Genomic DNA, 24,401 nt, shown 5'->3' on the forward strand with positions numbered 1-24,401 from the left:
ATCTCATCGGTCCCCTTCGTCCCTCTCGGATGAAGGGTTGGAGGACCTGCAGGAAGGTTACGACAACGTAGCCAGCCACGTCGTGCTCAGGGTGCCTGCTAATGACGTTGTTCGTGCTGCACGCTAACCACAATGTGCTACACCTTGGCATTGTCCTCATGGCAATAATAATATATATGAAAAAGACTTTTGCTTTCTGATTTCTAGCGATGTGGGGCCTTCGAATCACTTCCCTCTACTATCTACATGGGCTCGTCTGATTACCTCTCCTTTTTAAGAGCGCACGATAGAGAGAGAGAGGGAGGGAAAGTGTTCCTCTCCGCGGATCACTCGCTAGCTCGGGCTTTCCTTCACCCATGGATCGGGGCGACTCCCAAAGGGGCGATCGCCCGAGGGGATGGTGCGACCGTCCCATCTTTCTTCCTGGGTTCCCTTTCATCCTCCTATCAACTAATCTTTAGCTTATTCTCTAGGGTGTCGGTCGCCTCTCTTGATGCGTGAAGGCGTCGTGGCTTCGTGCCCCGGTCAGGCGCCTTACCGACCCCCCTAGAGCGAAACAAGGATGCTCTTTTAAGGGATTCAAGCATGGTATGTTTGGCCTTAGAAGTGACTAACGCTGAGGTGCGACATCTACAATCGCGACTAGTGACTCTTGACAATTTGGGGCCAGGTAAACTGTCGTGGTCCGGCCTTTAGGCTCTCGACGCTTTGTAGATTCCTGACTACCTGGTGGTTCGTCGTAGGTCCTCGGCATGAAGCGATGGGCTTTTTCCTATGCATAGATCGGGCTACAAGATTCGTTTGTGCATGGGGGAGGAATTAGAGGTCGCGTCTCCTTGACATCCTGGAGCACGTTCATGAGGCCGTGGAGTTTGGGATTCGCTGTGGCACAGTGATGGCCTTCGCCATTGCGCAACTTCACTGTGGTGGCAGTCTTCATGATGTTGTCAACCTACCTGCTGGGACAACGTCAACGGACTTGGAACTCCTAACAAGCGGCTTTGACGTCGCGGCGAACTCCGTGCTCGGGGGTGGTGTCGGTGGAGGAAATAATCCGTGATCTCCCATAATCTTGCTTTGCGGGCCGTTAGTTCCTACAACGTGTATGTTCGTTGGGTCCCTCGAACCCCGGTTGGTCCTAGGTTCACTCTCAGTCTGAGGGGCGCTATTCGTGCGACTTTTTCCATTAACCATACTCGTGCGTGATGAGCCCCTGAGCCTCTGCTCGATGCAGAGATCCATCTGGGGGTCATCCTGCCTTTTTTACTCTCCCCCGCACATCTCTTCCGCAGCGATGAGGGGTGGTGAGTCGAACCACTCTTTCCTCGATGGTCTAGCAGTGGCGCTAGGTGAGCTACAAACGGGTAATCTGAGTGAGGCTCTGGGTCCTTTCGTAGGATCCAAGCGCGGGATCCGTTATGGGACCGTCCTCATACTCCCAGACATCGACACATATAGTTGTCGACTCTGTTCGACTGGTCTCGACGGCTCATTGCCTCTCTCCACGATAAACCATGAGTCGGACATTCCTAGGACTCAAACACAAGCTGGTGACGACCTTCGCACTTTGTGCAACAGGATCCTGGCCGCTAGTGTGCCCGTCACTTGTTTTCCCCTCGCTCTAGATTTCGCTGAGGTGGTCGTGAGCCCTTGTCGATCGACCTCTCGGGCCCTAGATTTCGCGGTAAGTCTACCATATGTTTTTCGATCCCCCCCCCCGGTAAAGAAAATAGAAGGAGTATGAGGTCTTACGAGGTTGGACGCTCCAAGCGCTCGTTTAGGATCCTCTAGTGGGATGTTTTGGTCAGTGGCTTGGCTAGCTTTTTGTTCCCTTCATCTCTCCAAGGTCCTATGTCAGTTGCATGGACAAGGGAAAAGGAAAAAGATTTGTCAGCACGATCGAAATCGCAAGATAGATGTAAAAAGGCACGAAAAATAAGGTGCGGAGAAACTAGTGATATCCCTTCTTTCTTAATTTCGTATGTTCGAAATCCCCGGACAATCGTTCCAGGGTCGAGGTTCAGAACCGACCTAGGGCATCGAGACTTCGCCATGAATCGAGCCATCCTAGCTGCTTGATGTTCCTGGTGTCGTGCTTTCCCATCTTCATGGCCGGACTCAATGTCCCGTAATTTGACACGGCGTTCACCAGCTAGTCGTCGCTCGGAAGGGGGGACGGGTCCTCTGGATGTTCGAAGGCGATCCCATCCCGAGATTCATGATGCTCGTTTGAGGCAAAACAGAGGTCGACAGGCCTGCTGCCTCTAACCTCGTGTACCTCAGTTAGTCGTACCGTATCGCTGATAGGGTCGACAATAAATGGGGACTGGCCGTGCTTCCCGAGGTTTGGCAGGTAGCTAGTCCCGGCAAGGCAAAAGGTCCTAATCCCTATGGCCTTTTGTCTTCCTAGGGTTCTGGTCCCCTTCCGGACGGTGCCGTTTTGTGTAAGATTTTGCTGAGTAACTCGCAATCATTATAGCCATGTCAGACTGAGCGTCGATGGTTCGGACATGGGGCTTCAAGGAGTTTTTCGAAGTGATCGGGGGTTTCTTCATGAAAGTCGCCTAGAGGGGGTGAATAGGCAAAACCTGGAAACTATAACATTAAACCCAGACTTGATCCCTTGATTTGCGGTTAGAACAAGATGAATAATTATCGAAGTATAAAACTAAGTCATTTGCTTGCAAAGAGTATTGCTTTCAAATAATGCAGAATTAATGCAAAGCAACACAACTAAAATACTTATGAAGAATAAAGCAAGAGGGCTTAGATAAGAAGAGGAATAACACAAGTTCTTTCTTGCAAGGCGTTGCTTCTATATATGAGAATTTGACTTGAACAACACAAAGTAATATCAACAAAGCATAGTGCAAGAGGACTTAGAGAGGGAGAAGACAAACAAATCACAAGCAATAAACACAAGTGACACAGGTGATTTGTTTTACCGAGGTTCGGTTCACCAAGAACCTAATCCCCATTGAGGAGCCCACTAAGGACGAGTCTTTTTCAACCCTTTCCCTCTCTCCAGCAGTCACCAAGACTGGCGAGTGTTCCTTCTTCTTTGTCAACAAAAGACTGGTCTTTGCAAGGTCAACCACAAAGATAAGGGACTCTTACAATGAATGAGAGTCAAAACTCCACGCTCAAATGATCATGAGAGGTAGCACACACTTTCTCTCAGTGATTCTCACAAGGCACTATCGCTAAACACACACGAGTAGTTCTTTCTTGCTTGTTCTCTCTTTTGAGGCACTTTGTGAGGCTTTGATTTGTATAGAATTGTTGCTCTAATAGATAGGAGTGAATACCCAGCTCTTATGTATGATGTAGATCAATGAATGATATGAATGGGCTGGTTGGGGTGTTTTATAGCCCTCAACCACCCATATAGTCGTTGGGGTGCATCTGCCACAAACTGCACTGGCGGACGGTCTACGGCTAGGGCCCGGATGGTCTGCGACCCTCCAACGGTCGATTTTGACATCTTCAACGGATATGTCTGACAGATCAACTGCTAGATCAACAGCTATCTGCCACGGTGACACCACGTGGACGGTCCGCCCTTGGTCCTGGACGGTCTGCGCCAGCTCTAAAATTTTGTTTGCTCAACTTGTCAACTTCAGGCTGAACTAGGTCTTCACATGCAGACGGTCCCGCACTATATAGCCGGACGGTCCGCGGTTTAGTCGGACTATCCACGATTAGTAGTTCCTGGCCGAAGTCATAGCGGTGTCATGGACGGTTCGCCAGAGGGGACCAGACGGTCCGCACTCGGCGATTTTAGAGCTTGAGTTTCTGACTTCCCGTTGATCTTTGAACAATCTTCTCTAAGTTGCTTTGACTAAACTTGAGAGCGATCCTATGACTTAGACAAACATCTCAAGTGGCTTTCCATCTAGTCTAAGTCATGGATCATGAACATTTTGATTCTTTCACTCATATTTCTTCTTTTGCTGAAACTAGCTCCAAAATAGTGATATGTTGATTTCGCGCTTTCCAACCTATCTAGAAGTGTTGAATAGGTTCCTCGAGGTATTTAGAACTTATCCAAAGAGTAGAACTATTGGTAGTTCATCTATTCCATGTTTTACCCCTATTTGGTTGGATCTAAGCTGATTGCGACTTAGAGACTAAACTACTAAACTTATGAACCTGTGAATCAAAGACTAGGCAAACTAGTTACTCTGAATGGTTGTGATGGTCATCAAGCACCAAAATATAAGAAATGGTTTAAGGCCATTTCGCTTTCAGTCTCCCCCTTTTGGTGATTGATGCCAACACAAACCAAAGCAAATATGGAGTATATAATTGTAACTAGTTTGCAATTGGTCAAGTGTTCATAAGCTATTGAAATGAAAGCAGTTCTAAGTGCATATGAGTGATATTGACATGATTGTAATTTTGTACCACTTTTGCACCACATGTGATGGTTTTTGCAAACTTTTGATAAAATCTTTTTCAAAGTTATTTGTGTATGGCCTAAGGTACAAGAATGAATTTCTAAGATTTAAAGATTCTCCCCTTTTTCAAATGCATTTCCTTTGGCCATTTACAAAACTCCCCTTGAAGAAGTTCTCCCCTTTGGTATAAAATAGTTTAAAAGATTTTCCAATAAATAGGGTGTGGTGCGATCCTTTTGTTTTGGCCTAATACTTTCTCCCCTTTGACATTAAGCACCAAAAAATGAAGAAATTTTGAGGCCTTTTCAATAGATATGGAATTGAAGTACATGAGTTTGAGCAAGGGTGTTTGATACCGAACGAATGTGAAGTGGAATTACTGCCTTTGCTCGAAACTCCATTTCCCTTTCAAGTAGAGACTAAGCACAACATATACTTGAAGAATGGTTAGTCTCAAAGATTTAATGTGTAGAGAATTGCTCCCCCTAAACTTGTGCATACAAGTGATGAATACTTGTAGATCAATGCACTTTAGGACATGAGAGGTCCGAGGATGCATGTTCTACACATTGAACCTTGGTATAAGCAAAAATATGAATTAAGAGTAAGTACTAATTGAAAGAGATATATTAGATCAAAAGATATGTCAATTAAGCTTTATCATAGTTCTACAATATAGATTACTCTCCCTAAGTATGTGCATATAGAGGAATACATATTTTGGCCTTAAATGCCAAATGAACATAATGAGGTCAATGAGAACATATCTATATCATAGAAATTGTGAAGTGCAATGTCATAATATAGACGTGATGCTCATGATAGACTATGCACTTAAGAAAGCATGTTATAAACATTTGATGCATTTACCCTTAAGGATTCAAAGAAGCTTAAGGAACCTCCACCTTTGGAACGAAGGTAGCTTATCCTCATTACAAGGTTAAGCTTTAAGCTCTTTGACAAGAATATTTCTTCTCTTAGACTTAACAAAAATTGCAACATAGCAGAATTGATATCTCGAAAGGTTAGACTGGGTATGAAGCAGGGGTTATGCATAGACATGCCTTTTATTCCTCTTGTAACTAAGGATATGCAATATGTGTATAAGAGGTAAATCTAGGTACATGTGTAGAGGATAGGAAGTAGTTTACCATTTTGTACCTTCACATAGAGATGCTCTCTTCATTGTGCTTTGTCCTTAGTCTTGGTTACTTAAGTCCTATGCTCAAGACAATATATAGAATTATTTTGCACAAGAGAGAATTCTACAACTAGTGATCATTTTATTTAAACAAATCATTGTTATCACATATGAAGTAGATTACAAATTGCATAAATTTATCATAAACTCTCCTTTTAACTTAGTGCATATACACGAGAGACATCGATTGATAGTACATGAAGCATTAAGCAACATAAGTATCAATTGAAACTATTCAATGATCAAAAGTATAATAGATGTGATCAAATCATATGCACTAGGTTATCAAATAAGCTTATAACAGTAGAATCTAGTGATTATGCTACTTGAATAATGAAAGTTGCAATCCTGGATAAAAGTGATACTTCTTTACCAAATTGAATTGAGTTGTAGTAGCATACTTCATGAGAAACTCATTCTCATACATGAAACTACATGTGATTACTAAGAGAAAGTGTTAGTCTCAACATAATTAAGATATAGAAATGGGCTCACCCTAAAGATGTGCATCAAGTATTTGAATGACTTGGTTAGATGCATTTTATCTTAAAGACAAATAGGGGAATTCATTGAACTCTTGATCAAGGCATATAAAATTTTCAATAATCAGCTTATGTCTGGTCTTCTCAAAATGAAAAAGGTTTAGAATACTTATAACCACACAACTGATTGATTTGAAGATCTTACTGTCTAAGTGGGTGTTGTTATTATTGACATCTTCTTTTTCATTTGAGTGCCCTCCCTTTATAGTTGTATTTTTTTAAAACTTATGGAAGATACTTGAAAGAGAGATATTAGCAGCACAAGGGAGTATATGATAAATGATGATTTCTTGAGATAAGAGATGCACACAAATCATCATTCATAAGTCACATAGACATGAAGTCAAATCCTTTACTTTTACCTTTCTTCCTTTAGGTGAAGAGCAACCTTGAGGCTTGTGTCTTTTAATAAATTGAACATGCACTCACTCTCTTGTAGATTTTCATAAATGTGCTCAAGAGAGATATTATTAGTAACACAAGCACTAGTTTCCTTTTTAGCAATCATTTTTAGTAGGAATGACTGGTAGATTACTAAAACATGGAAACTTCATAACATGAACTAGATTATCCCATAAATGATATTATGCACAGTTTTAACTCATAAAACAAGCATGGTTAATCTCTCAAATTTATGGGGGAAAATCTAATTCATAACACGGAGAGCGATTATATAGAAGAATCCTATCCAATTTAAGCAAGAAGAAATACATCAAATATCATTGGATTGATCTTCCTTTTATGATTAGAGTACGCATTCCATAGAGAAAACCATTCTCTTGATGTAAGACTACTTAAGTCACTTAGACAAAAGCATTAGTCTCACGATTTTAGTCATAAAGAGAACTTTCCTTTTATAAGTGTCCTAAGGATTTGAATTCCTTATATGACACCTTGTTTGTTGGGGGCCTTCCTCTTCCGAAGGTCCTCAAAAACGTGACTAATCATATATTTTCAGTATGGCATAGACTGTTACAGGAGGCTTCGACTTTGGGATGAAAGTTCTCTCATGATAAAGGCGTGCGTGATATGAAGATACAACCCGAAGGTGACATGGATGGACGCCGAAGCTATGGTTAATGGAGCTTCGGCTTGGTATAATGGCAAAGATGAAGGACGAAACCGACCTAAGGGAAAAAGACTATTTAGTCCTTGATAACTCACATTATAACTAAGAGTAAATGTCAGGGGCATGAATGTAATCTTATCCAGGCTGCGTCCCGTGCCTATAAATAGATGAACAGTAACACCGTACTGTTCTCACTGAATTGTAATCTCTCTCTCTCTCTCTCGCGCGTCATCTTTGCACTCCCACCTTCTGACGAACCGAAGGTACCATTGTATTATAAATTTCATTAATGTTAATTCTTATATGTGAATATAAATATAAATAAATTATGAGGATCTGATCATTATCTTTCATTCTTTAATGTTCTTTTACATTCTCATTTATATTTATATTTATATTTATATTTATACTTATATACTGAGATGATGAAGGTACGTCCTTCACGACCTTCGTTTTAAGATCAATATATCCAAAAGGAGATAATGCTTCGAAGGACGAAGGTCTTTAATCATTAACAATTGTGTTGCCTTGTTCTTGATCTATAACATTTGAGAACAAGTGACCAACATTGGTGCCCACCTCCAGTGTACTCACTTCCACAACCTTCGGCAAAGCATCAACCTTCGTCATGCCACCGAAGAAGACAGCAATGCTAGGGGCTGCACTGCAGCCACTGGACATAAATCAGGAGACGATCTCTCTCCGAGAAGCCAAAAGCCAGAAAAGAAAGGCTACCAGCCCAACACTTCAGGAGGAGGAGCTGGACCAGGAGATCAGGAACCTGGAAGCCATTCATCAGCAGGTGCAAAGGAAAAATGAGAAGATGGCCCGGCTGGCCAACCTTCAAAAGAAGATCGACGAAGCCGCTGAAGAAATGCGCCATCTTACCCAAGATGACCATGACCAAAGGCCTCAGCATAGGGAGCTTCGTCAGGAGAGCTCATTTAACGAGGATGAATGGTATGACGACTTCCATTATGGTAGCTTTACCTTTGATGATGCTTCTCCTCTAGCAGCAGAATTATAGGCTATCCCATGGCCACAATCCTACAAGCCACCTCAGTTGCCCATGTATGATGGGCACTCGGATCCAAAGCAATTCTTGATGAGTTACGAAGCAGCAATATCTTCGTATGGGGGTAATGTTGCCATCATGGCAAAGTCCTTCGTCATGGCAATCCGAAATGTGGCCCAAACTTGGTACTCTTCTCTCCGGCCAGGGACAATTACGTCGTTGCAGAAGCTCAAGGACATGCTGGTCACTAGCTTCCAAGGCTTTCAGATGAAGCCAATCACAACTCAAGCTTTGTTTCAATGTACACATGACCATGAGGAATACCTTCAAGCGTATGTCCAAAGGTTTTTGCGCTTAAGAGTACAAGCGCCCACAGTGCCTAATGAAATTGTCATTGAGGCCATGATCAAGGGGCTTCGGCCCGGACCTACAACTTAGTATTTTGCTAGGAAGCCTCCACACACTCTAGAGAAGCTTCTTCAGAAGATGTATGAGTACATCCAGGCTGACAATGATTTTCGCCAAAGAAGGGAGGATGTCTATAGGTTTTCTAAGACGACCAGGGGCTTCAGAGGAAGACTTCACCCCAGGCATGTCCGATCAATCCACAACTCCAATACCAACGATGATAGGGCCAGCAATGCTCAACATAGCCATCATAGTTCTCAGACTTCAAGCATGCAACAGACTTCCTTCAGACCACCAGCTCCGAGAGGTAGAGGAGGAAGAAGTTTTAGTGGTGGAAGGTTTGGCAATCAACCCTGAAAGTTGTATTGCCTTTTTGTGGCAAGGACAAGAGCCACACAACAAGGACATGCCATGTTACCATTCAGAAGCAGAAGGAAATTGTTGAAGCTGAAGCACGACAGAGTCAGCCGAAGCAAGTCCTCCACACTGCTTCGTGCTATTCTCCTTATGTCCCAGAGTATGTAGGTAACCAACAACCTATGGCCTCTGTTGCTTCGGCAAGCCATTCAAGCTTCTTGGTCCCAGTTGCCACCACCACCACCGCTAGCACCTGTCTTGGGTCACCGTTAGCAGCCATAAGGGAAACGCCACGCTCAGTAGCAACGTGACCTTCGGGAGGAGTCCGAAGCTCACCCAGTCAATAGCACTGTGCCTGAATCAAAGCACATTTACTAAAGAGGCTACAATGGTGCGACTAAAGAATATCGTGATCTGATGTATCTTAAATTTTGTTGCCTTTATATTTTCTTGCACGAAAGACAATTCAGGAAGAATTAATATCCAATTTGATGTAATAATAATACTTTGGTTACATCATCGATTGTCGAAGTCGTTTCTAAGGGAGCGCAGAGTAAATTTCGAAGCCACAAAGTCGTTCCTAAGGGAGCGCAGAGTAAATTCCGAAGCTACAAAGTCGTTCCAAAGAGAGCGCAGAGTAAGTTCTGAAGCTCCAAAGTCGTTCCTAAGGGAATACAGAGCTAAGATACCACCTAAATAAAAAGGTGAAGAAGCTTCAAAGTCGTTCCTAAGGGGATGCAGAGCTAAAATACAACCTAAATCAGAGGTGAAGAAGCTCCAAAGTCGTTCCTACGGGGATGCAGAGCTTAGCTCCAAAGTCGTTCCTAAGGGGATGCAGAGCTGAAATACCACCTAAGTAAAGGGTGAAGAGACTCCAAAGTCGTTCATAAGGGAATGCAGGGTCTGGGTGTGTTCTTGCGTGGGTGTGTGCTATCGGCATAAACATCATGCTGCATCATACCATAATATCATTTTGCATAGCATTACATCATACATCATATTGCATCATCAAGAAAATTGTGGAAAGGGAAAATGATCCCATGAAGATATGTGGATTACGAAACAATGTGTTGAAACACGAAGTATACCTTCGGTAGACATAAATTTACACAACAGTTACACAACAAGGAAATCTTCGTCAACAGAGATATTGAACAACAACTGTGGCATAGAAGTTTTAATTCTTTGCGAAGCATGAAAAGAAGGGAAGGTGTTTTTTCGCCGAAGGCTCAAAAGTGGTATGTACACAAATTTCATACATCACAAAGAAACTTAATACATTCATATATACAAATATCTGATGTCTGATCCATATAGAAATATTACATTTCCTAGTTAACAAGGATCTAGTCTTCTTTTAGTATTCTGTCCACAGCTTCATTCAGTAGCATGTCAACAACTTCGTCAACGATTGTATTGGCGATCTCCATCACATCCAAGGCTTCTTTTATGACGGGGTCAGCCTCAGGATTGAATGGCTCCGGAGGTGGCGAAAGGCCGGCTATAGCAAAGTATATGATAATTAGGGGTTCGAAGCCATAAATGAATAATAAAGCAAAAGGGCATTAAATAGAAGTACATATAAGCAATGCACGTTCGGCAGCTTCTCCAGCTTCCTTTGCCTCTACTCGGGCATCATGGGATCCTTTTTCATTTTTCTTTATTGCTTCGTCGACTATCTCATAGCTGCCCTTCATCCAAACATCTAAATAAAATTTCCCACCCATCACAGTAACTTCGGCTGAAGGTTCCTTTGTATCGTCTATGGAGAAGATAACTTCTGCCTAGGCTGCAGCTTTAACATGTTCACAGCCAGTTTTATCCAAAACTGCTCCAAGCCCTCGGCACCGGCGAAGGCACAAAAATCCATGTGGTCGCTAAGTATTTATTCAAAAGATTCAGCTTCTTTGCTGATCCATTCAGTGACTCCTTCAGGATCGCCTCGAATAATTTTTTGCTCCAATGAGTATGCACCCACCTTTGCAAAATTGTCTTTCAGTTTCTTTGTGCAATCCAAGGATTTTTCATAACATCTCTCCTTGGATTCATGAAGCTCCTCCACATTCTTTTGCAATCTTGAACTTGTCCATTCACTTATTTATTGTTTTGCTTTTGCAACTTCAAAATCTTTATTCATTTCAGCAAGCTTTTTCTTTAGGTCTTCGACTTCGGCTTTATGAGCTTCGCATTGTGCATTAAGTTTTGCTTCGCTGCTCTTCAGCCTATCCACTAAGGAAAGCAGTATTTTATATTTTTCAAGGACTTCATTCCTTAGCGTAATAACTTCTAATCAAAGGTTCCCAAGGGCTATTTGGCAGCTTTCATCTTCTGCGTTCTTTTGTGCCCTTAAAGCCTTGCTTAGGATTAAGCCCTACAAAAAAAGGGTCAACACACAATAATAAGAGAAGATACAAAAAATAATTTGTTTGTAAGCTAAACGTTCTCACCTTCAGACTGTTATAAGCAAGGTTGTCTGCAAGTTGATCCTTCGACATTACAGACAGGCCAAGCTCAAGCTTCGAATATCCTATGCTATCTGCCATCTCCCGACAGACAAATATCTCCTTATCGTCCGGAAGGCAATACAAAAATTCGTCTTCATCAGTACCGTTGTATATCAAGGATCTCTCTGGTTACTTTAGATCCCTAGCGTATTGTTTAGCTTCGACAATCTGCTCTTTCGACAGCCGCTTCTCCGAAGCATGTCGCACGATAAAGTCCAGCTCTTTAGCAAGCACTTCGGGAGCAGGAGACTTAACTTTCTTGGGCGCATTTTCTTCTTCCAAGGTCAAAGGAATAGCTTCCGAAGCATATGCCTCGATGGGAGCTGATGGCCCAGCTTCGGCAGTATCTAGTGTCATACCAGCTTCGCTAGATTTCTTTGGGATTTCACCCTTGCTATCAGGCGCTAAAGCAGGGATTTGTACTTTTGAAGATTCCATAACAGCGTCTAATACGCTGGCCATTCTCCTCCTTTTTGGAGTTATTGCAGGAACTTTGGACACCTTCGGCAGCTCCGGCTCTTGTGGCGGGCTCAAGGTTTTTGGTTGCTCTGCTGATTTCCTTAATTCTGTTATTTCGGCCGTTTTTCCTTAGCTTCGGCACTTTGGTCGTCTCGGTTTTCTCCTGTTCCACTATTACCATCGGTTTCAGCACTTCGGCCGATTCTCCCTTGGCTTCAGCAAGAGCGGGGTAGTTTGGCTCAACAGCAGAAGGCCCTTCAGCAAGCTTCGGCACTTTGGCCGTTTCAATATACCTAGGCCGATGAGTCAAAACTTTAGCCTTTTTTCCCTTCGGCGTGGTAGAGATACCCGAAGCAGCAGCCTTTCTTTTGTTTCCCTGCTTTCGCGAGGGATAACAATAGTCGAGGTACACAAAATGAATTACATCAAAAACCCTGTTTAATCTCTTCTTTCCTCGCCCATCAAAGGCCACTGTCATGGCATCATCCTCGGCCCTCGTGTTGGCACCAAGCAACTCGTCGCTAGTTGCCTCAATGCAGTCTAGCCAGTCATCGTTCGGCTCGTCGAATTGATTTCTGTACCTGAAGGTGTACTTCAGGTAAACTAAACCATCCTGGCTGGACCCAGATGCAGCTTCGTTCGGCATCTCCCAGCCGCTTCCGAGAGGCCACACTATGTAAGCAATGTGCTCCTTGACTAAGTCCCTGGTGCCAATATATGTGCAAACTGTGTTATACGCAGCTTGGCACGCTTCTACGTCATTCCCAAGGGCAAGGGACGACCTCCTGATGCCGAAGTAAGACCAGATAGGGCGTTGAATGATAGCCTTAATATCTTCTCTTTTGACCAGGTCATTTTTCACATAAAACCACTCTTGCATCCAAGACCCTGGCCACCTCTTCCAAAACATTGGAACTGGATAGCTCACACCAGAGCGAGGCACGAAGCTATAGCAACCAAACTTATTGTGATATTATTCTTTGCCAGTGGCCTTCGTCTCGTACGATAGTTCGTGAATATTGCAAAAATGTCTTGCATCTGGTTCTAACCCCTGGCTCCTCATGGCCCAAATAGAAATCTTCATTCTGATGATAGCCTCTGGGGTGAGTTGATGAAGGAATATTTCAAAGGTCTTCAAAACTTCCACTAACAATTTATCTAAAGGGAACCGAAGTCCCGCTTTCATGAAGCTTCTGTAAACGACTACTTCGTCAGCTTCGGGCAAAGGGGCACTGCTATCTCCCCCACTAACAATTTTGCTTGGTATAATGGCAAAGATGAAGGACGAAACCGACCTAAGGGGAAAAGACTACTCAGTCTTTGATAACTCGCATTATAACTAAGAGTAAATGTCAGGGGCATGAATGTAATCTTATTCGCGTTGCGTCTCATGCTTATAAATAGATGAACAGTAACACCGTACTGCTCACACTGGATTGTAATCTCTCTCTCACGTCATCTTTGCACTCCCACCTTCTGACGAACCGAAGGTACCATTGTATTATAAATTTCATTAATGTTAATTCTTATATGTGAATATAAATATAAATAAATTATGAGGATTTGATCATTATCTTTCATTCTTTAATGTTCTTTTACATACTTATTTGTATTTATATTTATACTTATATACTGAGATGATGAAGGTACGTCCTTCATGACCTTCGTCTGAAGATCATTATATCTAAAAGGAAATAATGCTTCGAAGGACGAAGGTCTTTACTCATTAACAATTGTGTTGCCTTGTTCTTGATCTATAGCATTTTAGAACAAGTGACCAACATTGTTCTTTTAAGAACTTGGAATATCTCTCTCTATGTATAGAACATGGCAACAATAGGATAATTAATGTAAAACATACCATGAGGTATTTAAAACCATTTAAAGCATGTAGATTGTCATAATATAGAAATGATTAATATGCAATCTACCATATGAGAGGAACTTTCTCCAAAGAATGGTGACATAATTTAAAAACATTTTAAAGTGCTTCCTTTTTCAATGTGACTACACAAGACACAAGAGAAATGATAATTGAAGATACTTGCACTTAAAGACATAAGTGTTACCATCCTTTGGCTTTCCTCCATGTTATAGGTTTTTCTTGATTTTCCACACAACATAATCCTACAACATCAATATTTTGCTCGAGATGATATGAGTTTTAGATATAATAATTCAAAATAACTTTGAGTCAATCTTAGAGATATAAAACATTGTAAGATTGATAGCTTGAGTTAATAAGAATTGAATTAACCCGTTCAAGCACCTCCAAAGCTTCATATCATCTCCTTTCCCCTGCAAAGCTTGTCAAGCATATTTTGGTTCCCATCTCTTGATGTGACCATTAAGGTTAGTCAACAAAGATCTAGGAACCCAAATGTCCTTTGTACTAGTGTCGGCGTTTTGAGACCGGGGGGTCCCTGGCCGACGAGTGAAATGTCGCTGCGTGCCCCAGCCCAGATGGGTCGGCGCGAGGCCGAGCGCGAAGGGGGGAGAAAGGTGGCCAGAGACGGGCGTGAGAGAGGTGGAAATCCCGCGGCCTTCGTGTTCGTCCCACGCCCAGGTCGGGTGCGCTTGCAGTAGGGGATTACAAGCGTCCACACGGGAGAGGGAGCAAGCGGCCTCACGCGAGCGCCTGTCTCGTCCTCGTCCCCGCGCGGCCAACCCTCTGTAAGAGGGCCCTGGTCCTTCCTTTTATAGACATAAGGAGAGGATCCAGGTGTACAATGGGAGGTGTAGCAGAGTGCTACGTGTCTAGCGGAGGAGAGCTAGTGCCCTAAGTACACGCCGTCGTGGCAGCCGGAGAGGTTTTGGCACCCAGTTGGTGTGATGTCGTGGCCGTCGGAGGAGCGCTGGAGCCTGGCGGAAGGACAACTATCGGGGCGGTTGAGTCCTTGCTGACGTCCTCTTGCTTCCGTAAGGGGGCCGAGAGCCGCCATCGTCAGGGAGCGTGCGGGGCGCCATCATTGCCTATCTGGCGGAGCGAGCCAGATGGGACGCCGGTCTTGTTCCCCGTAGCCTGAGTCAGCTCGGGGTAGGGTAATGATGGCGCCTCCTGTTGACGTGGCTGGCCCGCGCCCTAGGTTGGGTGATGTGGAGGCTCCTCCGAGGTCGAGGTCGAGTCTGTCTTCCGTGGTCGTGGTCGAGTCCGAGCCCCTGGGTCGGGCGAGGCGGAGACCGCCGGCTGAAGCCAGGGCTGAGTCCGAGCCCTGGGGTCGGGCGAAGCGAAGTTCGTCGTCTTCTGGGGCTGAGCCCAAGTCCGAGCCCTAGGTCGGGCGGAGCGGAGTTCGCCGTCTTCCGGGGCTTAGCCCAAGTCCGAGCCCTGGGTCGGGCGGAGCGGAGTTCGCCGTCTTCCGGGGCTTAGCCCGAGTCCGAGCCCTGGGTCGGGCGGAGCGGAGTTCGCCGTCTTCCAGGGCTTAGCCTGAGTCCGAGCCCTGGGTCGGGCGGAGCGGAGTTCGCCGTCTTCCGGGACTTAGCCCGAGTCCGAGACCTAGGTTGGGCGGAGCGGAGTTCGCCGTCTTCCGGGGCTTAGCCCGAGTCCGAGCCCTGGGTCGGGCGGGGCGGAGCTTCCTATGGCGCCTGCGGCCGGGCCTGACTGCCTGTCAGCCTCACTCTGTCAAGTGGCACCGCAGTCGGAGCGGCGCAGGCGGCACTGTCTTTCTATCAGGCCGGTCAGTGGAGCGGCGAAGTGACGGCGGTCACTTCGGCTCTGTCGACTGAAGGGCGCGCGTCAGGATAAAGGTGTCAGGCCACCTTTGCATTAAATGCTTCTGCGATTTGGTCGGTCGGCGTGGCGATTTGGTCAGGGTTGCTTCTTGGCGAAGACATGGCCTCGGGCGAGCCGGAAATATGTTCACCGCTGGAGGGGGGCCTTGGGCGAGGCGGAGATCCTCCGGGGTCGGCTGCCCTTGTCCGAGGCTAGGCTCGGGCGAGGCGTGATCGAGTCCCTCGAATGGACCGATCCCTGACTTAATCGCACCCATCAGGCCTTTGCAGCTTCATGCTGATGGGGGTTACCAGCTGAGAATTAGGAGCCTTGAGGGTACCCCTAATTATGGTCCCCGACAGTAGCCCCCGAGCCTCGAAGGGAGTGTTAGCACTCGCTTGGAGGCTTTCATCGCACTTTTTTGCAAGGGGACCAGCCTTTCTCGGTTGCATTTTGTTCCGGTGGGTGCGCGCGAGCGCACCCGCCGGGTGTAGCCCCCGAAGCCTCGGAGGAGTGGTTTGACTCCTCCGAGGTCTTAATGCCTCGCGTAATGCTTCGGCTGGTCTGGTCGTTCCCTCATGCGAGCTGGCCGTAGCCCGGGTGTACGGTCGGGTCCCAAGTTCTCGGGCTGGTATGTTGACGCTGTCAACGGTTTGGCCGGAGCCGGGTTTGCGAGAGCAGCCCCCGAGCCTCTGCACAGGGCGAGAGGACGATCAGGGGCAGACTCGACTTTTTTACATATGCCCTTGTGTCGCCTTTCCGCAAGGAGGAGGGGGGGAAAGCGCCATGTTGCCCTCGGTGGGCGCCGAACATGGTGTCTCCGGTGAGCTGCAGGCGGGTAATCCGAGCGGACGTCCGTGCCCCATTCGCTAGGGGTCGGCTAGAGGCCTAGAGGCGCGCCCAAAAATACCCGCGGGTGATCTGCCGGACCCGGTCCCCTGTCGACGGGGTCCGAGGGCTCGATGCCTCTCTCTGATGGGATTCCGTTACAAGATCGCTCCCGCTGGTCTCGGAAATGTCCTAGGGTACCTTGGGAGCGCAGCCCGAGCCTTGGTTATGTATCGAACGTACCCATGGTCATCCCTCGCTCTGTGTCTGAGGCAGCTGTGAACCCTTCGGGGGCCAGCCCTCGAACCCCTGATCAGTAGTGGGCGCGGAGCCCGAGTGGCCTGAGGCGGCCGTTGAACCCTTCCGAGGGGCCGGCCTTCGAACCTCTGACCAGTAGTGGGTGTGGAGCCCACGTGCTCTGAGGCGGCTGTTGAACCCTTCCGAGGGGCCAGCCTTCGAACCTCTAATCAGTAGGGAGGCTCGGAGCCTGGTTCCTTCACGGGGAAGGATCCTTTTCGGGGTATCCCCCTTTCCCGGTCCCTGTTGTAAGAGAGAGAAAGAGGAAAAAAGGAAAAGGATACGAAATCGAACGACGCGGCGTACCTTTTTTGACGCGATCATTATGGCGAAGGTGAAGCGTCGCTCGCTTCTCCTGCCAGAGGCGCCGCCTGTCCCGCCGTGGAGTTAATGCGACGGGGCGAGTGGTTCGCGGGGCGGCCATTGCGTGTGCGCGGGCCGTTCGAGGAACGGAACATGGGCGCGTCGTCTTCACGCCGTGAGAGAGGGTTCTCTCGCTACCCCCGGATGGGACGTAAGCTTGGCTGACGACGTGACCGCTGCTCCTGCCCGCCTGCCACCGCCATTACTGCCGACCCATTTTTGGCCGCATTGACCGTCGCACCAGGCTGGCGCTGCTGGGTCGTGCGCTGGGTCGCCTCGAGTCGCGGTATCGGTTCCGCAGTCGAGGAGGCGCGGTAGTGGCGCAAGTGGCGGTGCAGTTGCTTGCACGAAGCATCCGGCGCGCCGGTTGCATGACGCGTGGGCCTGGGCCTCCATGCTGGGCGTGCTGGAAGTCGGAGAAGTGCGCCCACTTGGCGCAGTTGCATGCCGCCTGCATGGCTGCCCGCCCTTTCGCCCGCTGGTCTGGGCAAAAGTGGAGAGCCGCTTGTAATCCGCTGGGCGGTTGCACGCACCGCGCGCGGCGGTTTGGCTTCTTCTGCTCTGGGCCGGCTTGCATGACGTGTGGGACCCAGCCCCCGCGCCGTAGGGGGAGGACCTTGGAGCATGTCGGAGAAGACTCAGCCCCCGACGGTTGGGGACGCAAGTAGGGAGAGTCGCCTTTAAAAGGAGGGTGACCCCCTTGAAAGGCGACCATGTCTTCGCGCTCCCTTATGCATCGTGCCTTTCCACCTTCCAAGCCCACGGATGGGGGATACCCGCAGTCTTTCCGCCTTGTCGTTGGGGGAACGCAACTCCGTGGGAGTTGGTACCTTTCAGCCATCGTTCGGCTTCAAGGATTTTCATCATGCAGCCCGGCTGCACCCCTCCACCGGTGGTCACCCAAGACGGTGACCACCAGCCCCTGGGTGGGGAGAAGCAAGCCGGGCTGCGATCTTGGTCCCACCCTCAGCTTCAAGGATGTTCATCATCCTCGCTGGGGTGGAGGCCGGGCTGAGCCGGAGCTCTACCTCCCGCGCGGGTTCGTGGGTCGGCCTCTCCTTCGGCGTTCGAGGGAGAGGGCGCTCACTGGCCCTGCGGGCGGGTCGGACTTCGACAACGTGGGGCTGGTCGACGGCGGGCGTCGTCAGCCTCAGCGCGTCGGGCTCGTCAGCTTGGCTCCCGGTGCCCCCTCCTGCCGGAAGGCGGTTGCCGCGTCGTGCACAAGGAAGGACCGCCCAAGATATCGCGTGCTGCCAGGGCGGCGTTCGTGTTCTGGGGCGGTCCTGCCTTTGCACCGGTACGGCGCCTCCACGCGGAGGTCGGTGCCCCACTCGTCCAGGAGGATCTGAGTGGGGATCTGCCAGAGGGCTGACGGCCCCTGTCGTCGGTGCCGAGGTGGAGGCGACACGAGAAGTCCCCGTTGCTGACGAGATCACCACCACCATCCGCGCTTCGGGCCTCCAGCTCTTTGTACTTGTCCTCGCCCCTCGAGCGTCGGCATAGGCGAGGGCAAGGTTGCAGCAGCGTCCGCCCTGAGGCCATCGCTGCTGCAGTTCGGCCACCCGTAGCGGGGGTCGTCGTTGTCGCCGCTGCTGGAGCGGGCGACGGCGTGCCGCTCGTCGGTCTTCTGTTGCTCCGCAGCCCCCCCCAATCGAGTGGGGTTGTTCGTACCTACGGAGGTGGAATCGGAGTTCCGCTTGTATGGCACTTTGAATGCCAGTGTTTTTGTTCATTGTGGCTGTTGAGGCCTGAACATGTATGTAATTTCGGCACAGAGCCGTGTTTTTTCCTTATTTTCGAGCACTAAGACTCGCCTGTTGGTTGTCCGAACCGCTTCACCAAGCGTGAGTCGCCCCGTGTAAAGGTGACAAGTGAGGTATTCGTATCCCGGAGGCGTAGGAGTCCCTCGGCTCGGTCGGCCTTGTTGTCTGAGGCTTCCCTTGCTTAGTTAAAGGAACCCCTCGGCCGCTCTTCGATGAGCCGAGGCCAGGGGTAGCGGTGTCAGCATGGACAGAGGCAGAGTTGGCTCGAAAGGAAGACTTGGTTGGCCGGAGCCTGGCCGGGTCGTCCGCTAGCGGGACCGACGCCGGAGTTGATCTTCCAAGGTCTCGGGCCGGGCTGATGTCTTTGGGGGACAGCTGGTCGAGGCCTCGGGGCGACCAGCCGAGGCGCCTGCCCGAGTCGGATTCTTGGAGAAGACCCTGGCGGCGATGGCCCGGGTGTGGTGATGACGCCATCCTTCGGAGTGGAGATCCTTGGACCGCGTCACCGTCCGAGGCTAGGTCGGACCTCGCCGAAGGTGTTGTCGACGTCGAGGGTGCTGCGGCTCCCTCAACTGTCTGGATCCGAGCCTGCAGGATCGGATTATCTTGTAGCGTGTGTTTTCTGCGGCCGCCGAGGCCAAAACACCCCCTCGCCGTGTTGTAAAGCTGCGTCTCTTTTCCTCTTGTTTCGAGTATCCGGACTTTTTTGTCGGTAACAGAATTGTTTGTGCGAGCGAGAGTTGCTTCTCACGGAAGGTGATGACTGAGGTATCCGTATCCCGGAGGCGTAGGAGTCCCTCGGCTCGGTCGTCCTTGCCGCTTACGCGCACTCTTACCCGTCCATGGGGTTCTGTCACCGACGCAGTCGAGAAGGCTCGAAGAATCGCTCCAGCAGAAGAGCTTCCGAACGTGAAGACTTGTTCGGTCCGCGGAATCACTTATCCGAGCGCGAGTTACTTATCGCAGAAGGTGATGAGTGAGGTATCCGTATCCCGGAGGCGTAGGAGTCCCTCGGCTCGGTCAGCCTTGGCTGCTTATGTGTACTCCGTCGTTTTCAGGATCCACTTTCGAAGTAGTCGAAAAGCACGAAAGACATTCTGGCAGAAAGGATCTTTTTTCGAGGAAAAATTTCGACGCAGAGGGGTTCCCCCTTTTAGCCCCCGAGGGAGGGTCGGGCTTTTCCGAGGCAAGGCTGACCCTTCCTTGATGACTAAACTTTGCGTGGGAGCGAGGTATATGAACAACTTGAAAACATCTTAAGGATAGAAGCGACGTAGCTATTGGATGTTCCAAGCGTTGCTGTAGACCTCGCCTTGACTGTTGGCCAGCTTGTACGTTCTGGGCTTCAGAACTTTGGCGATGACGAACGACCCTTCCCAGGGGGGCGTGAGCTTGTGCCGCCCTCAGGCGTCTTGTCACAGCCGAAGCACCAGGTCGCCCACCTGGAGGTCTCGGGACCGGACCCCTCGGGCATGGTACCGCGCCGAGTGTAGTAGGGCCTTGTCTCGAGCCTCCTCCAGCTGGTCCAGCGAGTCTTCTCGATTAACTTGGTTGCTTTGGTCAGCATAGGCCCTCGTCCTCGGGGAACCGTATTCTAAGTCTGTGGGCAAGATGGCATCGGCCCCATAGACTAGAAAGAACGGCGTGAAGCCCGTGGCTCGGCTCGGCGTTGTCCTCAGGCTCCAGACCACCGAAGGGAGTTCCTTCATCCATCGCTTGCCGAACTTGTTGAGGTCGTTGTAGATCCGAGGCTTGAGTCCTTGTAGAATCATGCCATTGGCACGCTCTACTTGCCCATTTGACATGGGGTGAGCCACGGCGGCCCAGTCCACCCGGATGTGGTGATCCTCGCAGAAGTCCAGGAACTTCCTGCCGGTGAACTGAGTGTCGTTGTCGGTGATGATGGAGTTCGGGACCCCGAAGCGATGGATGATGTTGGTGAAGAACGCCACCGCCTGCTCGGACCTGATGCTGTTTAGGGGTCGGACCTTGATCCACTTGGAGAATTTGTCGATGGCGACCAACAGGTGCGTGTAGCCCTCGGGTGCCTTCTGTAAGGGCCTGACGAGGTCCAGACCCCACACAGCAAAAGGCCAGGTGATGGGTATCGTCTGCAGAGCCTGAGCGGGCAAGTGGGTCTGCTTTGCGTAGAACTGACACACTTCGCAGGTGCGGACAATTCTAGTGGCGTCGGCCACCGCCATTGGCCAGTAGAAACCTTGTCGGAAAGCATTCCCGACAAGGGCTCGAGGCGCTGCGTGATGGCCGCAAGCCCCCGAGTGTATCTCTCGCAGGAGCTCCTGACCTTCGGCGATGGAGATGCATCGCTGGAGGATGCCTGAGGGGCTGCGGTGGTAGAGCTCCTTCTCATCTCCCAGCAAGACGAACGACTTGGCGCGCCGTGTCAACCGCCGAGCTTCGGCTCGGTCGGGGGGTAGCTCTCCTCGGTGGAGATATTGCAGGTACGGGGTCTGCCAGTTTTGATCAGGCGTGACCCTGCTTCACTCCCTCCGACGTGCAGTGTCTCGCCCTCGGGGGCCGAGGGTACCTCGGGCTGAACCGAGGGTGCCTCGGGCCGAGCCGAGGGTGCCTCAGGCTCGGGAGTGTCATCGATCTTGATGGAGGGTTGATGCAGATCTCAAGAGAAGACGTCCGGGGGAACCGTTGTTCGCCCCGAGGCTATTTTAGCTAGCTCGTCCGCAGTCTCGTTGTAGCGCCGAGCGATGTGGTTGAGCTCGAGCCCGTAGAACTTGTCTTCCAGGCGCCGAACCTCATCGCAGTAGGCCTCCATGTTCGGGTCGCGGCAGTGGGAGTTCTTCATGACTTGGTCGATGACGAGCTGCGAGTCATCGCGAGCGTCGAGGCGTCGGACCCCTAGCTCGATGGCGATCCGCAACCCGTTGACCAGAGCCTCGTACTCAGCCACATTGTTGGACGCCGGGAAATGGAGGCGTAGCACGTAGCGTAGGTGCTTCCCGAGGGGCGAGATGAAGAGTAGGCCTGCGCCGGCTCCTGTCTTCATCAGCGATCCGTCGAAGAACATGGTCCAGAGCTCCGGTTGGATCGGAGTTGTTGGGAGCTAGGTGTCGACCCATTCAGCCACGAAGTCCGCCAAGACCTGGGACTTGATGGCCTTCCGAGGGGCGAACGAGATTGCTTCGCCCATGATTTCCACCGCCCACTTTGCGATTCTACCCGAGGCCTCTCGGCATTGGATGATCTCCCCTAGGGGGAAGGATGACACCACAGTTACCGGATGAGACTCGAAGTAGTGTCGCAGCTTCCGCCGCGTCAGGATCACCGCGTACAGCAGCTTCTAAACTTGTGGGTAGCGGATCTTGGTTTCGGACAGTACCTCGCTGATGAAGTAGACTGGCCTCTGAACGGGCAATGCATGCCCCTCTTTTTGCCTCTCAACCACAATCGCGGCGCTAACCACCTGAGTGGTCGCGGCGACGTAGATCAAGAGGGCTTCTCCGGCGGCTGGGGGCACCAAGATAGGCGCATTCGTGAGAAGCGCCTTCAGGTTCCCGAGGGCTTCCTCGGCCTCAGGGGTCCAAGTGAAGCACTCGGCCTTCCTTAGGAGGTGGTACAGAGGCAGACCTCTTTCGCCGAGGCGTGAGATGAAGCGGCTCAGAGCCGCAAGACATCCCATGACCCTCTGCACGCCTTTCAAGTCCTTGATGGGCCCCATGTTGACGATGGCTGCGATCTTCTCCGGGTTGGTTTCGATGCCCCGCTCGGAGACGATGAACCCTAAGAGCATGCCTCGGGGTACCCCGAAGGCACACTTTTTGGGATTGAGCTTCACGCCTTTTGCCTTGAGGCATCGAAATGTCACTTCAAGGTCAGAAAGGAGGTCGGAGGCTTTCCTCGTCTTGACTACGATGTCATCGACGTAGGCCTCGACCGTCTGGCCAATGTGTTCGCCGAACACATGGTTCATGCACCGCTGGTACGTCGCGCCCGCATTTCTCAAGCCGAACGGCATGGTGACATAGCAGTACATGCCGAAGGGTGTGATGAAAGAAGTCGCGAGCTGGTCGGACTCTTTCATCCTAATTTGGTGATACCCTGAGTAGGCATCGAGGAAAGACAGGGTTTCACACCCAGCAGTGGAATCCACGATTTGATCGATGCGAGGCAGAGGGTAGGGAACCTTCGGACATGCTTTGTTTAGACCAGTGTAGTCTACACACATCCGCCATTTCCCTCCTTTCTTTCTCACAAGCACAGGGTTGGCAAGCCATTCAGGATGGAATACCTCTTTGATGAACCCTGCCTCCATTAGCTTGTGGATCTCCTCGCCTATGGCTCTGCGCTTTTCTTCGTCGAATCGGCGCAGAGGCTGCTTGACGGGTCGGGCTCCGGCTCGGATGTCCAGCGAGTGCTCGGCGACATCCCTCGGTATGCCGGGCATGTCCGAGGGACTCCACGCGAAGACGTCGGCGTTCGCGCGGAGAAAGTCGACGAGCACTGCTTCCTATTTGGGATCGAGCTCGGAGCCGATCCGGACTTGCTTGGAGGCGTCGCTGCTGGGGTCGAGGGGGACGGACTTAACCGTCTCCGCTGGCTCGAAGTTGCCGGCATGACGCTTCACGTCTGGCACCTCCTTAGAGAGGCTCTCTAGGTCGGCGATGAGGGCCTCGGACTCGGCGAGGGCCTCGGCGTACTCCACGCACTCCACGTCGCATTCGAACGCGTGTTTGTACGTGGGGCCGATGGTGATGACCCCGTTGGGGCCCGACATCTTGAGCTTGAGGTAGGTGTAGTTGGGGACGGCCATGAACTTCGCGTAGCATGGCCTTCCCAGTACCGCGTGGTAGGTTCCTCGGAACCCGACCACCTCGAACGTGAGGGTCTCCCTTCGGAAGTTGGAGGGTGTTCCGAAGCAGACGGGAAGGTCGAGTTGTCCGAGGGGCTGGACGCGCTTCCCGGGGATGATCCCGTGGAAAGGCGCAGCGCCTGCCCGGACCAAGGATAGATCGACACGCAGGAGCCCGAGGGTCTCGGCGTAGATGATGTTGAGGCTGCTGTCTCCGTCCATGAGGACCTTGGTGAGCCTGACGTCGCCGACGACGGGGTCAACAACGAGCGGGTATTTTCTCGGGCTCGACACGTGGTCGGGGTGGTCGGCTTGGTCGAAGGTGATGGGCTTGTCGGACCAGTCTAGATAGACTGGCGCCGCCACCTTCACCGAACAGACCTCCCGACGCTCTTGCTTGCGGTGCCGAGTCGAGGCGTTCGCCGCTTGCCCACCGTAGATCATGAAGCAGTCGCAGACCTTGGGGAACTCTCCTGCCTGGTGATCTTCCTTCTTGTCGTCGTCGCGGGCCCTGCCACCCTCCGCGGGTGGCCTGGCCCTGTGGAAGTGGCGCCGAAGCATGACGCACTCCTCAAGGGTGTGCTTGACGGGTCCCTGGTGGTAGGGGCACGACTCCTTGAGCATCTTGTCGAAAAGGTTGGCACCTCCGGGGGGTTTCCGA

Source organism: Zea mays, chromosome 1 (genome assembly GCF_902167145.1).
Source record: "Zea mays cultivar B73 chromosome 1, Zm-B73-REFERENCE-NAM-5.0, whole genome shotgun sequence".
NCBI lineage: Eukaryota > Viridiplantae > Streptophyta > Magnoliopsida > Poales > Poaceae > Zea > Zea mays.